Source organism: Canis lupus, chromosome 16 (genome assembly GCF_003254725.2).
Source record: "Canis lupus dingo isolate Sandy chromosome 16, ASM325472v2, whole genome shotgun sequence".
Lineage (NCBI taxonomy): Eukaryota > Metazoa > Chordata > Mammalia > Carnivora > Canidae > Canis > Canis lupus.
The window spans coordinates 13,557,733-13,573,351 of record NC_064258.1 but is presented as its reverse complement, the minus strand read 5'-3'; the positions used below and the strand labels follow the sequence as shown (position 1 = coordinate 13,573,351).

The 15,619-nt window shown below is 40.6% G+C and overlaps 1 pseudogene; it reads left to right on the top strand.

The window, feature by feature from the left end:
- The first annotated feature begins 3,407 nt into the window (after positions 1–3,407).
- Positions 3,408–5,772, top strand: LOC112670481 (protein Shroom3-like; annotated as a pseudogene).
- Positions 5,773–15,619: the final 9,847 nt, after the last annotated feature.

The window sequence follows — 15,619 nt, the reverse complement described above, 5'->3', positions numbered from 1 at the left end:
GCTCAGATAAAGTTTGCTCTGATATTTACATATACAAGCAAAGCAGTTCTAGGCTGTTTAGCTTACCTGCTTTGTGTTGGTTTCTTTGATAGATTTGTCTTTGAAAATCCAAGGTCTTCTCTGGGCAACACTGTAGATTAAGTAAATGCTTCATTGTTTAGGTCACTGTCCTCCCATTTCAAGACTTCAAACCCACAACTCAGTTCCCAAGGGAAGCCTCCAGGACACTAAATTTTTGGATTGCCATGGGCCTTATATCCCTTTCTGGTCACTCATATTTGCCTAACATGATAAAATATCTGATTTTCTGAGGCAGTATGATTTATATCTGTTGGTAATTCTCAAATTTTCCCGTTTTGTGCACTATCTTAACCTTGACCTCATCAGCCTATCAGAAATAATACCCTTTCACCCTTCAAAAGAGGTGTACATATCCTACAGCATTCACTGCGTTCAATTAGCTAAATTACTAATAATTCCGTACTCTGAGAACAATAAGAAGAACCCTTCCAAAGCCCTCATTTTTCTCTCAGTTGGCATTTTAACACTTTTTCTATAGAAGTAACCATATTCATGGGAGTAAAAAGACAAGAAACAGACTAATGTTAAGGGAGGCCCACGGGGAACAAATGGTTAGGTCAGGGGAAGACATACACTATCTACTCAATTCAACACACCCATAACACAGTCTTTGAGTTTAAAGTATCTTGGTAGATATAGAAAGCATAGACTAACAATGTGAATCCTGTGCTCCAACATCTCACAATTATATGGAATTGTAGAAAGAGAATCAGGCAGGTCATCAAAAGTTGTCACTTTTAGGTCAATCTGTATTGAACTAAAGAGGTATGCAGCCTTGGAAAGCCATTAATTCTTCTGGCCACTGAATGATGAGAATTTATACAGGCTTTAAAATTAAATTCTTCTCTCAGGCTATAATATATTCATATTGAAATAATTATTTTAAAGTCTAAAATATTTACTGCTATACAAACATAATTGCTTTCTATTGCTGTCAGAGAGTAGCCATTATGTGAACATTATGACATATTTCACTGATTTTTAGAGTGCCAGTAACAAGTTAAAAACTCAAGACACTGGTGATATTTTAACCTAAATATTTGGCCTACAATCAGAAAATTCTTTTTTTCCAAAGAAGTAATCTGTACTGTTTACCCTCCCACAAATGTCCCTTATATAGTTTATACCTATATTTAACTGAGACACTTATGTTCCTTTTTACTTTATTATGTAGAAGCACTGTAAACAAGCAAATGTCAATAAGGTTCAAGGCAGTGAAATATAAAGTCTGAAAACACTGAGGTCAAATCTCCAGACCAGTGTCCAGGGCAACTCAATGGCAACCCACCACTGACTCTTCAGTCAAAAATTTCTTTCTTTTATTTGCTTTTACCACTATAGCTATAAGGCATGACTCCAGGTGACTTTCTTGGAGTTGAAAAGCCTCGAATCTTTTATAATTCATGTTCTGATCCACTTGGGGGAAAAGATTATCTTCATCTGCCCAAGACTTTTGCAGCTGTGTTGGATAATAATCCATCATGAGAGTGATCATTAGAAGATTTTTTTATTATATCTCAGTATGCAATGTATACTTGATTTGGCATAACTAAATTTTTCTTATATATCAGAGTTTAACCCCTTAATTCATTAGATTTTTTGAAAGAGGGGCCAAGATGCTGACCAGAGTTAAAAAGATAGTATATACAATTTATGTGAAGATAGTATATGCAATTATGTTTTGTTTTGGTGTCCATTCCATAAAAGGAATTTTTTAAAAACTACCTTCAAGAGAGCAATGGTCAGCTAATAGTAAGTGAGGTCATATAGCAATGGATCATTACCAAAGACAACCTGAAAATATAACCACAATCTTCAAATACTTCACAATCCAACAAATAGAAATAAAAATGTCAATGTAAGAAAAATATGATGGCATGAACTTTTGGGGAGAAAAATGTTTCCCTGCCATCTTGCTCCAAAAAGAATTTAAGGTGGTATTCAAGGATAAATAAAATACTGGAAATTTGTATAAATTAATTGCAGATAAGAATACATAGAAGCTAGTAGGCTCCTACTGGTTTTATGATTACATGTCAGGATTCTATGTAGAAGGTTAACTTAAATAATTCAGAAGAGCCACTGAATTTCAGAGTTAAAATTGAGTTAACATCTAGTGGCGCCTGCATGGCTCAGTAGATTAAGCATCCAGCTACTGATTTTGTCTCATAGGTTACAGAATTGAGCCCCATGTTGGGCTCTGTGCTCAGTGGGGAGTCTATTTGAGATTCTCTCTCCTCCTCTTCCCCTACCCCTTCCTGCCCCCCGCGCTCTCTCTGTCCTTCCAAAATAAATAAATCTTTTTTAAAAAACACACACACAGAGTTAACCTCTTACCCAAATGAAGAAAATATTTCTTCAAATAACTCTGACCCAAGATAATCAATACTGGATTTTATTGTTTGCTGTTATCCTGTCCAGTCAGTACCTCCTGGGGTAGTCTGTTCTCCTGAGGGATAACTAGTTGTGATAAAGTTCCTTAAACTGAAACAAAATCTACCACTTACTGATTTCTCTTCACTATTGCAAGCTTTATAGCCTCTAGAATGGCCCAAGTAAAACCTATTCTTTTTGAACATCAGCCCTTTCAGCAACTGGAGATAGCTAGTATGCCCCAGTTAATATTTTCTTGCACAGTAGTTAAGAGCGTAGGCTTTGAACCCAAAGAATTGGGTCTCAATCCTATATTCACAGCAAAATGGCTTTTTCATCCAGACAAGTTATTTAAATGCTCTGAATTTCCTCTATTTTAGATGGGGGAAATAATATCTGCCTAAACAGTTTATTGTAAACATTTTAAAAAATGATATAAAAAAGGACGATAAATTAACACCGTACTTGGTGCCTATTATATGCTCAATAAAGTTCCTCTCATAGTCTCTTTATTCCCAGATAGCTGACATTTTCCTTAAATGGCCTGTACTACAAATTCCTTATTACCATATCACAAATCATCATTATTTAGAATAATTCTAAATTCTGGAGGACATGAAACCTTTATACAGGTGAGATGTAGACACCTATAGCAGTTGTTTTCAAGCCGGAGTGATTAAACACATCTTTTTATAAATACTATTTTGTCATGCTCTCCTTACAATCCTTGAAATTCATTAGTAGAAAATTAATCTACCTGAAAAAATGATTCCAGATCATTAATATTTGAATATATCTGGATTCAGCCCCCTGAAGCCCTGCACCCGGGACCCGCCCAGCACAGCTGCTGTAGCCACTGCATGACCAAACTGCCCATGATCGAGTGTGGCTAAGCCCCAAGCAGCAGCGAGGTTTGAACTCAGAGTTGGCGTGGAGCCTGTACAACCCTGAGGATGGCTGTGGCCATGCCAGAGGCAATGAGATATATGTGCAGATCTGAACCTGCAGGCACTGTCACCTTTAGCCCAAAGTACATCATCTCTGACCCCCCAGCACAGGAAAAAGCAGCATGGTCAGGAGGGACAAAGCTCTGGCTGCAGCAAAGGTGCAGTGAACCTGCAGGCTGACCTCACTCTTGGCATTCTAACCAAATTTGGGGGAGAATCGTCCCAATGCCAGCATAATGTTAAACATCTCAGGACACAACCAGCACTTCTTGGCCCCAACACTACCATTTTAGCTCCTCTACAACCATGAGCATGCTAATGTGAGGTAGGGCCCTGACAGTGCAGCTTCCAGGAGGGCATGGAGAACCTGGAGCCCAGTGTGGGGATACCCACTCTGCCATCTTCTTTCCCCTGCCAAGTCCACCAGCAGCGCTGACCAGCTCAGGTACTTCTGCCTTAAAGCTCATTTTCCCAGTTCTAGCATCTTTGAGCATCCACCCCCTGGCTTCTCTGGCCGAAGTGTTTAGGCTTCATGGACATCACCTCTGTTTGAGGTAACCTCCTAGAAGGGATGCAATAGCCAGACACTTGCTATGTCAAGACACTCTATGAACCCCCAGGGGGAGCCTCAGAAGAGTGTGAGGTGAACTCTTCAGCCCTGCTTCTCCAAGGTAGGGAAGCCTGAGCTTCAGCAGATGGCCAGGGTCATGATAAAAGGCATAATGTTCCTCTGGGAAAGGGAGCACCACTCATGTCTTAGAGCCAGCAGCATTCCAGTTCCTTGGACATGGCCACTGACAACTTGCCTCCTAAAGGGGAGGCATTCCTGTCGTCCCCAGCTCACAATGTCAGCTTGAAGCCTTTCAGCACTGAGCCACCTCGGCCTTCATCTAACTTTGATCAGAAGTGGTTCTTCCAGCCTCAGGCAAACTGCAGGTTCTCTGAAAACTCCCTTCATAGAGGAACAGTCATATATTCTGCTAGAGAGGAGTCTGGAGAATAGCCCTCAGTGAAGCTCAAGCACAATTATAACCAGAAGGCCCAATTGACCAACTCTAATGCTGACTGGCCTCTACCTGGGACCCTCCCTGGAGCCACACGTTTCCCAGGTGCCCCAGCCTTCCATAGGTAGTAAAAGCACACTCTACCTTGCACTGGCCAAAGAAAGTGGATATACAGCTCCTCAGGGAGCTTGCAACAAGAGAGCTAATCTTGATGAGAATGGAAACCAAAATGGATCTAGATGTGGGTTTGCCTTCATTGAGTCCCTAGAACATAACTAAATGTCCCCAGTACTGAAGAAGCCTGGAACTTCAGTTAAATGTATCTCTTACAGAGTCCATTTCTCTTCAGTACGTGAAAACGAAGAGAATGCCTCTCTAAAGAGACATCCCACACCTCTCCAAGGCAACAGCTCACATCGTAGTGAGGGAAACAGCACCCACAGCAACCAGTCATATTCTAATTACCACAGCCTCTAACCCCGTAGGCGAGTGGGTGAAGACAAGAGACCTTCCAGGTACCCAAAGACTTGGGAGGATGATTTCCACAAAGACCACAAATGCCTCCCACAGAATCTAGAGAAAGAAAGCCTAGTCCAGAACTTGTGAAGCAACTTTGACAGGACTGAGTCAGCCTTTTCTTCTTTCCAGAACATTCCTAGAAGTCTAAGAAGGCAAAGTAGCCCGGAGCTAGAAGGAGGAGCCCAGGAGGGCTACCTGGATGCCTTCCCACCTGTTCAGTCAACACCCACACAGAGGACGCTGGAAGGAAAGCCGTTCCAGATCACAGGAGCCATGTGGACAGGCCCATCCAATGTTAGAGGGGAGGGCCAGTGCCTCACTTTCTTTCTACCACTCAGACCCAAGGTATGAGGGGCCACCCTACCCACCGCACCAGTACACAACCAGTCTGGGTGGGGGCAGGATGTGCAAGGCTTTCAGTGCAGGGAACCCCACTGCTTGGGGCTGGAGGTTTCCAAGACGGAGCAGCTGGCCCAAAGGACCCAGAGGCCTGCAAGTGCAGGCAGCTCTACTTACAGCCACAACTACAGGCCCAACAGGCAGGTTCCAACATCCAATACTTCGGGAAATGACTTCTAGGAGACAATATCTGATTCTCTGAAACCACTGAAGCCCTATGCAACTGGGAGAAACACCTCCAGAACAGGGGGCTAAAGCTGGAAGAAGCGTCTTGGCAGCCAAGTGGTCAACAGCTGGGAAGGGGTACTGACCCTAGCCTGGTCCCCCATCCCCACTCCGAGGCCAAACGCTCAACTGCTCTGCAGCCAGAGCACCTTCAGCTCTTCAGGGAGGACAAGGAGGCCTTCTTGTGGGACCACAGGCCCTTGTGCCTCAGTCACCTGCGCTAACACCCCCTGAGCCCTGCCAACAGGAACAGTATTAAGGGCATGCAGTCCTGTGACCTCAGGAACACCTTCCTTGGAAGCTCAACCCACAGCAGGAACGCCCATGGGCTTCTGCCTCCCAGCACGCCCTGTATGAGCAGCAGCACTTGATGCCAGGGAGGGCACCCCCATCCTCCCATACACCACCCCCCTGCTGCCTGCAGAGTCTGTGCTGTTGGGCCTTGGTCTACCTGCCTCCCCTACCCTTACCCCTACCCCTACCCCTACCCCCTACTATCCTACTCTGAAGAGCCACAGGAGATGTTGGAAGTGGAGACCCCTGGGCTCAAGGAAGGGACTGCATTTCCAGGGAGCATAGTGCCCACCTGGGTGGAAGGGAGGGATGCCTGGGTGGCTCAGTGGTTCCCCAACTCCCCAGATCGAGTCCCACATCGGGCTCCTGCATGGAGCCTCCTTCTCCTCCCTCTGCCTATGTCTCTACCTCTCTGTCTCTTTGTCTCTCATGAATAAATAAATAAAATCTTAAAAAGAAAAAAAAGGAAGGGAATGTGTGAGGTTGGACATTCTGCCCAGCTACCTTTCAGAGGACCAATTTCCGGATTACCAGCATTTTGTGAAAATGCAGTGAGCACTCCTCACTGAGCAACAAAAGCTGGGCAACAAGATCCTAGTGGGCCAGGAGAAGGTCATATCTGCTGGAAGTCCTTGCCTTCTAATTCACTCCAAAGACAGGGCCCTGATTCTGCCCCCAGAGCTTGCAAGTGAAATGATTCCCGGTGGGGATGTATTTTCAATGGTACTTTGCTGACACCGACTTCCTCTGCACTTTAATACTCTTCAGAAATGCCCACCCAAAAGACTGCCCTTTATTTCAACATGATTTCATCTAAAAATGTTTCAATAGAAACCACATTTAAACTATACAGGTTATTGCAACGGAGGTGCCCTGACTGGCTCAATAGCTTGAGCAGGAGACTCTTGATTTCAGCTCAGGTCATAATCTCAGGGTAGTGGATATAACTCTGTGCTCAGTGAGGGAGTCTGCTTGAGATTCTCTCCCTCTCCTCCATCTGCCCTTCCACTCACACTCTCCCTAAAATAAATAAATCTTTAATATATATAAACTATATGTGTTGTTGGAGTTTTTCAGGATAAAAGCAAATAACTCTATCCTGGAAGAAGCCAGTGTTTTCCCTCTTACCCTTCATGACTGAGACACAAGACCTTGAATGCTGCTCGGAACATACCTCTTTCTATTACTACTTTGTAGTAGAAAGAGACTTAATGAAACTGTGAGACCGGATTGGAGGACATCTGATTGGTTGTTTAGTTTTTAAAAGGCTGAGGCAACATAGATCAGTGTGTGTCACTCCCAGGAATGTATCCGAAGCGGCATTCCTTGCCTGTGGGCAGTGTACCCTGAGGACAAGTATAGTACACATTAATGAAGGGTCTGCAAAGCCTTAAAGCCTTAAAAAGTAACAGAGACATAGAAGAAAATTGTAAAACTTCAAACATTTTTGTTATTTATATATATATATATTTTTTAAGATTTATTTATTTATTCATAGAGACAGAGAGAGAGAGAGAGAGAGAGAGGCAAAGACCCAGGCAGAGGGAGAAGCAGGCTTCCTGCAGGGAGCCCAACGTGGGACTCAATCCCGGGTCTCCAGGATCACGCCCTGGGCTGCAGGCGGCGCTAAACCACTGCGCCACCGGGGCTGCCCTGTTATTTATATTTTTAAAAATGAAAAAGATCCTTAAGTTTGTGTGCTAACCACATATTCTATTTTGTAGTGGACGCAATTATGTTTGAGTTTTGTATTTTGTGAAAAGCTTAATGAAATAAAGAATTGTAGAGATAGTAAAAAAAAAAATAACATCCTATATGTAATATAAATGAGACATTTTTAAGGAGTAGCATATAATAATGTATGCAGTATACAAAAGACTACAAGGGCAGACTACAAAGAGATGATTGCACCTAAACATAAAGTCTCCATTAATGCACCAACCTCAAATGTCACCTGATACAGGAGTGAATAGTATGACTACTAGTGACATAGTGAACTTGTAAATTGATCCTGATAATGTTCTAATCAAAAAGCAAAGTATAAGTTTCTCTTTTTACACATAATAGTTAGGTGGGAAAAATAATACCTTGTAATAATATTGAAGGTTTTATGTTAACTGTAGTTAGGTGACTATAAACAATGTTTGCCCATAATATCCTGTAGGACATTTGAAGTTCATAAATGGTGAAAGAGAATTCTTTGCAGTTTTGATCTGGTTTGTGTATTGTAGGATGTGTAGCACGGCTGGCTAGTAATGCTTCCTACGCCAAAAGCACAGCATAATTTAAAAATAAGAACAAACAAACAAAAAAAAACCCCTACACACCTACAAATTAAAACAAAAACAAAAAACAACCCAACTCTGCTGAGAATCACTGTTTTAAGGGTTCCAGGTCTATCTGTATCCTAGTCTTTATCTAAGCCATTTTTTTAGGAGCAACTATAGCATCATTTTGGTGACATATCTGGCAAGTTGTGGATTTTGAACTGCTTCTTTGAGAAATGTCCTCAATTTTACCCTTTACAACAGGTCATATCTGTCATATTGTAGTAAGTTGCATTAAAACGAAATTCTGTACCTTCCATTCTTTTTTGTTGAATTTCATTTTCTTTATTTCAGTCCATCTTTTCAGTCTATCATTTTCAATCTTGATTCTGACATATCGCATTATCTCATCTTGGTTTTCATCACCTGAAAATTAGATAAGCATTTCTCATCTCTCTCTATTCAAGTTGCTACTAAAAATGAAGAAAGAGAAACAATGACAGAGCTGTTTGAACTTGACTAGAAACTTCCAACCATGTTGACTTCTTACACTTACCCTTTTATTTGTGAGTATACAGCTAAAAGGGATCCATTAGAAATATGGTCAATAGCCTTGCTAAAACTAAGATAGAGTATATCTATAGTATTTCTCTCATATGTGAATCTAATGCTACCAGTTACATCTAATTTTAGGGTACAATGCTCAGTAAACTTATTTTGTCCTTCAATGGCAACAATACCCTTTTCTAAATTATTTCACATGCTAAATTTTAATGACTTTAAGAATTCTGACACAAATATACATTGTCTTAAAATACTACTGTATTAATTTAGCTACTGTAACAGCTAGACTCTGAAATCTCAGTTTTCTAATACATTAGAAGTGTATTTCTTTCCCAAAATTCAATCTGCCATGGGGGTAGAGGGTTCTGCTTCATTAAATGATTCAGATAATCAAGACAAGCTAGGTCACCTTTGAAACACAGCTCCCGAACTCATCCTGAATTTTGACAAACATCCCATAAAGCAAAGGAAAAGAGAGCAGAATGTCATGTAGGAAGAGTGTATGGGTTAGGTCAGGAAGTGGCATATATCACTTCTTTACATACATTTACATACAATTCACTGGCTAGAACTCACATAGTCACACCTAACACTAAGGAAACCTGGAAAATATAATCTTGCTGCCTGCCTAAAAGAAAAGGAAATGAATTTTGGTAAACTAATAGCAGTCTGTGCCAAGATCTTTCTTAGACCTGTGCTGGAGGTACTCCTGCTCTGTGCCCCCATGCTTCAGGTATCCCCATATTTTGGAATGCTTTCCCCAAAAATGTTCTAAGTCACCTTCCTACACCTGGAACTCACCAAGGGTGGCTGTGTTCTCTGAGCCTACATCAACCTCAAAACTTTCTAAGTCACATTCCAGTAGCTCAAACCTGCCAGGGCTAGTAGTACTACTCTCCAGTTGGGGTGCCCTGAGTCCAGACCAGGGGATATGTGGGCCACAGTCTCTGCTCTCTGCCCCGGGTATTTGACCTCTAACCAGACCGCCCCAGGAATTTGACCTCTAACCAGACTATGAGGTTCACTAGATACTCCAGTGAGACTAGGCCACCAGAATAGTGCTGCTACATTTGGGATGACTTTTATCCAAGACAGAATGCAGGAGAAGCTCAGAGCTCTGAGCTAGCGATGGTCCACTGTCAGCCCTTGGAAATGAGTCCCATGGGTGGATCTCTGCATGGATTCTTACTCCTCTGTTTGGGACCATGGTTATGCCTCAGATATGTAGCACCCCAGGGCAGCAGGGGTGGCAGCAATGAATATTTATTCTTAGGATACCCACCCTTAATACCCAGAGAGGTCATCTACCTTCTTCACAGGTTCTACACCATGTTCTAGGCAGTCTTTCAGGGATGGCTGCACCTAATTACCCTCTGAAGGCAATAAGACATTTTCTCCACAATGCTAAAGGGACCTTCTGACTAATAAATGTGGTGAGGTTGTGCTCTCATCAGTCAGGCTTATACCACACTCAGTGAGGGATGGATATTCCATTCATGAATGGATCCATTCTTGCCTTGAACACTGATCCTTGCCTCTCTTCACTGGTGGTAGTGTGTGGAAGGCAGAGGTATGGACAATATTAAATGAGTCACATTCTAAGAGTGTAGCCTAAAGAGTTCAAGAGAAGATACAATCGGAGATGTGTTGTTCTATGTTCTCAAATCATAAGGTTGATATGACCTGAAAAAGAATTACTGTTTATACTTTCCTTTGTATATTCCAGATAATATTTGCCTTTGCAGTTATTATCAACGAAGCATAGTTACAATTTCTGAGTCATTGGGAACCAATATTCATGGCTGCACAGTGAAGATGCAGTACTGTGTGTAATAATGCAACCAGCATTAAATAAATGGTATCAGGGAACTGCAGAAGCAAGAAGACCCATACTGTGTTCATACAAACATAATTCTAAGTATTACTTTTTCTCTCAGTGGGGTATAAAATAGCCAGGAATGATTCATCTGATGATGAGGTGCATTGACCCATCGATGAATTTGGGGAGTATTTTCATTTGACCAGTTTTAATTCTTCAGATCCAGGACTATGGGTTGTTTCTCTTTATCTTTTATTTTTTGAGAGCAAGAGAGAGAGAAAGAGAGCATATGTGCATGGGAGGGGGAAGGGGCAGAGAGACAGAAAGAGAGAATCCCAAGCAGGCTCCACATCCAGTGCAGAGCCTAACTCCAGACTTGATCTTATGACCATGAGATCATGACCTGAGCTGAAATCAGGGCAGATGCTTAACCAACTGAGCCACCCAGGTGCCCATTTTTCTTTTTATGAGATTTTCTAGAATTCTTTCAATGTTTTGTAGTTTTCAGTGCATGCCTTGTGTTTAAGTAGTTTCTGAAGTGTTTTGTTTTGATGCTCTTTAAAGTAATTGTTTTCCTAATTTCATTTCCATATTGTTCATTGCTAGTATACAGAAATACCACTGATACTTGTGTATTGATTTTGTGCTCTGTGCCTTGCTGACCGTATTATATGTTTAATATACATTGGGATTTGTTTTCAGTGCTTCAGGAGGCAGTTTATAACTTTTCATTAGCCTTTACCTCCTGTTCCTGTGGAGCTTCAAGGTCAGCCAGAGGTGAGAGCTTGGGGTCTTCTCAGGTCTTTGCTGGGCTTGTGCATAACCTCTCGCATGCTCTCAGTTCTGCATATGGATGTAGCCTTCCAGGTTCCCAGGGATAAACTAGAGCTTCTCAAAGCTTCTTAGGGATGTCTTATCCCCCAGGTTTTTTTTTTTCCCTTTTAAGGTTTCCAGGCTTTTCTTAGCCACAACTAGTAATACTATCTCCAGCAACTGCAAGTTAAACATTTGCTAATGATATTTTTGTTTGTTTGTTTTTATAAAATGCCTTGTATGCAAGTAGCTCACTTAGAGAGAGCTCCACTTCAGGTCAAATAAAAACATGATCTGAGAATGAAGCTTTTCTGAAAGGGTCAAATGTGGTAAATTTGTGGGAATGGACTTTGGGGGTGTTCCCAATTCATTCTTCTGCATCCTGTGGATGCTATGCTATTTGTTTTCCTAGCTACCATCGCTGGTTTTTAAGGCTCCTCTGGAGCTGGGGAAAGGGATGTGATTAGGACAAGTTAAAAAAGCTACAAGACTCCCTGTTCTTACCAAGATTCCACTGTTTATCTTGAGTAAACACATTACTCAAATTGTTGCACATTGTTCCAGAATGCTGAAACTGCTGATTTTTAACAGTTTTTGCCAGTGTTCTTTTTCTTATATAGGAGGAGCAGATTTTCAGAAACCTTTAGTCCACTATTCTAGAAGTGAGATAGCCACACATAACAAGGCTTAGAAAGAAGTGAGGCATACACAAAAACGCCTACAATGTAGATTGATGTATATAATGTTCAAGACCAAGCACAACTAGTTATGATATTAGAAGTCAGGATAATGATAATCCTTCGGGGAGAAGCAGCAGGAATAGAACTCAGGGAGGGCTTCTTAAGTTCGGTTTGATGATCTGGATGCTGGCTGTACCCATTTATAATATCCACTACCTATATATGTATGATTTGGGCATTTTTCTGTATGTATGTTACACTTCAGTAATACCAATACCATAACCATAATCAAGAAATTAAGGATAGGTTTTCATGTACTAGTCAGATAGGTAAGAGTATAATAGATAGCTTCAGTGATATTTGAGAATGTTCTAGTACTTAAGTTGTTAGGTGGTTCATGTGTGTTCCTTTAAAAATGTATAAATTATACATGCATGTGACAAATATTCTTTCTCATGCATCCAATATTACATAATAAAATTGTTTAAAAATACTGTCAGTGTTGTCCAATATCCTTTAATAGACTTTGAGGTTTAGAGACTTAACAGCTTTACACCTTTATTTGAATTTTTAGAGTACTTGCAATATTTCATTTCATGATGTAATTAGAATGCATATAAATAAATCCTTGAGTGTACATCTAATGGTTTCCTTAGGATATATTCCAAAAGTGGAATTAAGGGGTCAAAGTATGTGAACATTTTAAATATGCTTAGTATATAAAACCAAGTTGTCTGTTGGGAACATTTTACAAATTAACTCTCCACTCTCCTCAGAAACCTAAGAGAGATTGCATTTTCTGCCTCCTTTCAAACATTGGGATAAATATATGCCCTAAAATATAACAGTATATGGGCACTTGGGTGACTCAGTCAGTTAAGCATCTGCCTTTGGCTCAGGTCATGATCCCAGGGTCCTGGGATGCAGCCCTGCGTTGGGCTCCCAGCTCAATGGGGAATCTGTTTCTCCCTCTCCCTCTGCTCCTCCCCCTGTTTGTGCTCTCTCATTCTCTCTCTGTCAAATAAACAAAATATTTAAATATTTATATCAATATACTTATGTAAAATACCTATATATTTATTATGCAGAATTTTAAAAAGATTTTATTTATTTGAGAATGAGAGCAGATGCATGAGTAGAGGGAGGGGCAGAGGGACAAGCAGGCTCTCAGCTTGGTTTCAAACTGAGACACTGTGCCTTTTAGACCACATGATTAGTCAACTGAGAAATTCCACTGTGTCGTCCTCCTCTTCTGTGAACATTCCCAAAATATGACTGCTCCTGGGGATACTTCTTTCCATGAAGTTCTTTCAAGAGTTGCACATATCATATAGTTTCACTCATATATGGAATATAAGAAATAGTGAAAGGGATTATAAGAGAAAGGAAGGGAACTGAGTGGGAAAAAATTGGAGAGGGAGACAAACCATGAGAGACTCCTAACTCTGGGAAACAAACAAAGGGGTGTGGAAGGGGAGGTGGGTGGAGGGATGGGGTAACTGGGTGATGGGCACTTGATGGGATGAGCATTGGGTGTTATACTATATGTTGGCAAATTGAATTTAAATTTTAAAAGAGTAAAAAATAAAAGAGTTGCACATGGATCACTGTTCTTCATTTCTTCCTAACACCCATGGTTGTAGAGATTAGCTTCATTGATTCCTATTTTATTAAAGGGATACCCATGTGCCCTGTCAGTGTGTTGTTTTCTCTCAGTTTCTTCTCATATGTAATTAGTGACCAAATACTATGGATTCAACCTCTCTTTAAGTCTTTGACTCTTCAGGGCGTCTGGGTGCCTCAGTGGTTAAGCATCTGCCTTTGACTCAGGTCATGATCCTGGGGTCCTGCGATGGAGTCTCATATCCGGCTCCCTGCAGGGAGCCTGCTTCTCCCTCTGCCTCTGTCTCTGCCTCTCTCTCTGTCTCTCATGAATAAATAAATAAAATCTTAAAAAAAAGACTTTGACTTTTCTTTTCTTGATTATCCATTTCAGTAACATTTCACTTCTTTCCTGGGTCATTGTAATATGTATCAACCTGCTTCTAATTTTTTCACACTTAAAATATATGATCTTCTCATCAGTTATGTTTAAAAACACAGATTTTATCAAGCAACTGACATAAACCTAAGCATTTGTTTATTTGTTAATTAAAGATCTTATTTATTTATTCATGATAGACATAGAGAGAGTGGCAGAGACACAGGAGGAGGGAGAAGCAGGCTCCATGCCAGGAGCCCGACATGGGACTTGATCCTGGGTCTCCAGGATCATGCCCTGGGCCAAAGGCAAGTGCTAAACTGCTGAGCCGCCCAGGGATCCCCTAAACCTAAGTATTTAATATGTACCCTATGCCATATACTCCTATATATACTCTATGCCAGTGTTAGATAAACACCTGCAAACCCTAAGCTATATTTAATTAATCTTTGAGGGAACTAGTATTATCCTCAAGACAGAGATTAATAAACTTGCCCTGAGTCATAGAGTTAGTGAGTGATAGAGGTGACAGGCGCAATTTAAACTCTGATCTGCATCCAGAGAACAATAAAGACTGCCGAACATCTCCCAGAAAGAGAACACCTCTACTCACTTCTACGCTCGCTACGCAAACCTAAGTTCCTAAATTGGGCATTCATTTTCAGTCTTCAGATGAATACCACTTATCCTTTTCAAGTTAATGTCTCTCTTTGCAACCTTTATTCTTTCTGCAATAAGAGCTCATATAAATACAATAGATGCATAATATTTCTTTAGGCTTTCATTTCCACCTCAGTGACAGTTATGCAGAGTAAATAATGTCTGTGAACCCTTCTGAATCTAACATTATATGATTCTATGGTACTTTTCATGCTATAAACATCTCAAAATTAATGCTCCAGCTTTACTAAAATAAAAAACAACAAACAAGCCTTGGCATTCCTTTCTTTGGTTCATATTTTACCCTCTACCCAGAAATTGTATCTCTCTAATCCTGCTTGTCCAAATCTTTTACAAGTCTTCCAGGGTATACTCCATAAAGCATTGTCTGACATCACAAAAATAATTATACTTATCCCTCTGTGTCGGCTTTCAGTTTATGCGCTTGCACTATTGTTCATTAATACATACCACCTCACATTTTAATTAGCTTTATACTTTCTTACCTCAATCACTAGATGAAAAGTTCACCTATTTAAAAAGCTATATTTTATCTAGCTTACTATTCAGTCTACTTTGCTATGATTATTATGCTGTGAACAATGGTCACTCAGTAAATTTTTAATAAATGAATTGATTACCAACTCACTAGCTTACTTCATTTTCCTACATGTTTAGCTAAGTGGGAAAATAGTTTAGTGTAGTGGTGAAGGGCTCAGATGGTGCTTACTTACGTCCTCTACTTCAACTCTCTGAGCCTTGTTTTCTTCATCCACAAAATGGTGATAAGAACAGTACATAACTCTTGGGGGGTTTGTGAGAATTATTTGAATCCATTCATATAAAGAAGTAGAAGATTATCTGTTGTGATTTAGGCACTCAGTAAATGTTAACTATATCACTGCATATTATAAAACAAAACTAAGGATTTCCAAAAGAGATCTAAAATAGTTTTCAACAAATGCACTTTCATATGTTTTGTACGGGACTTCC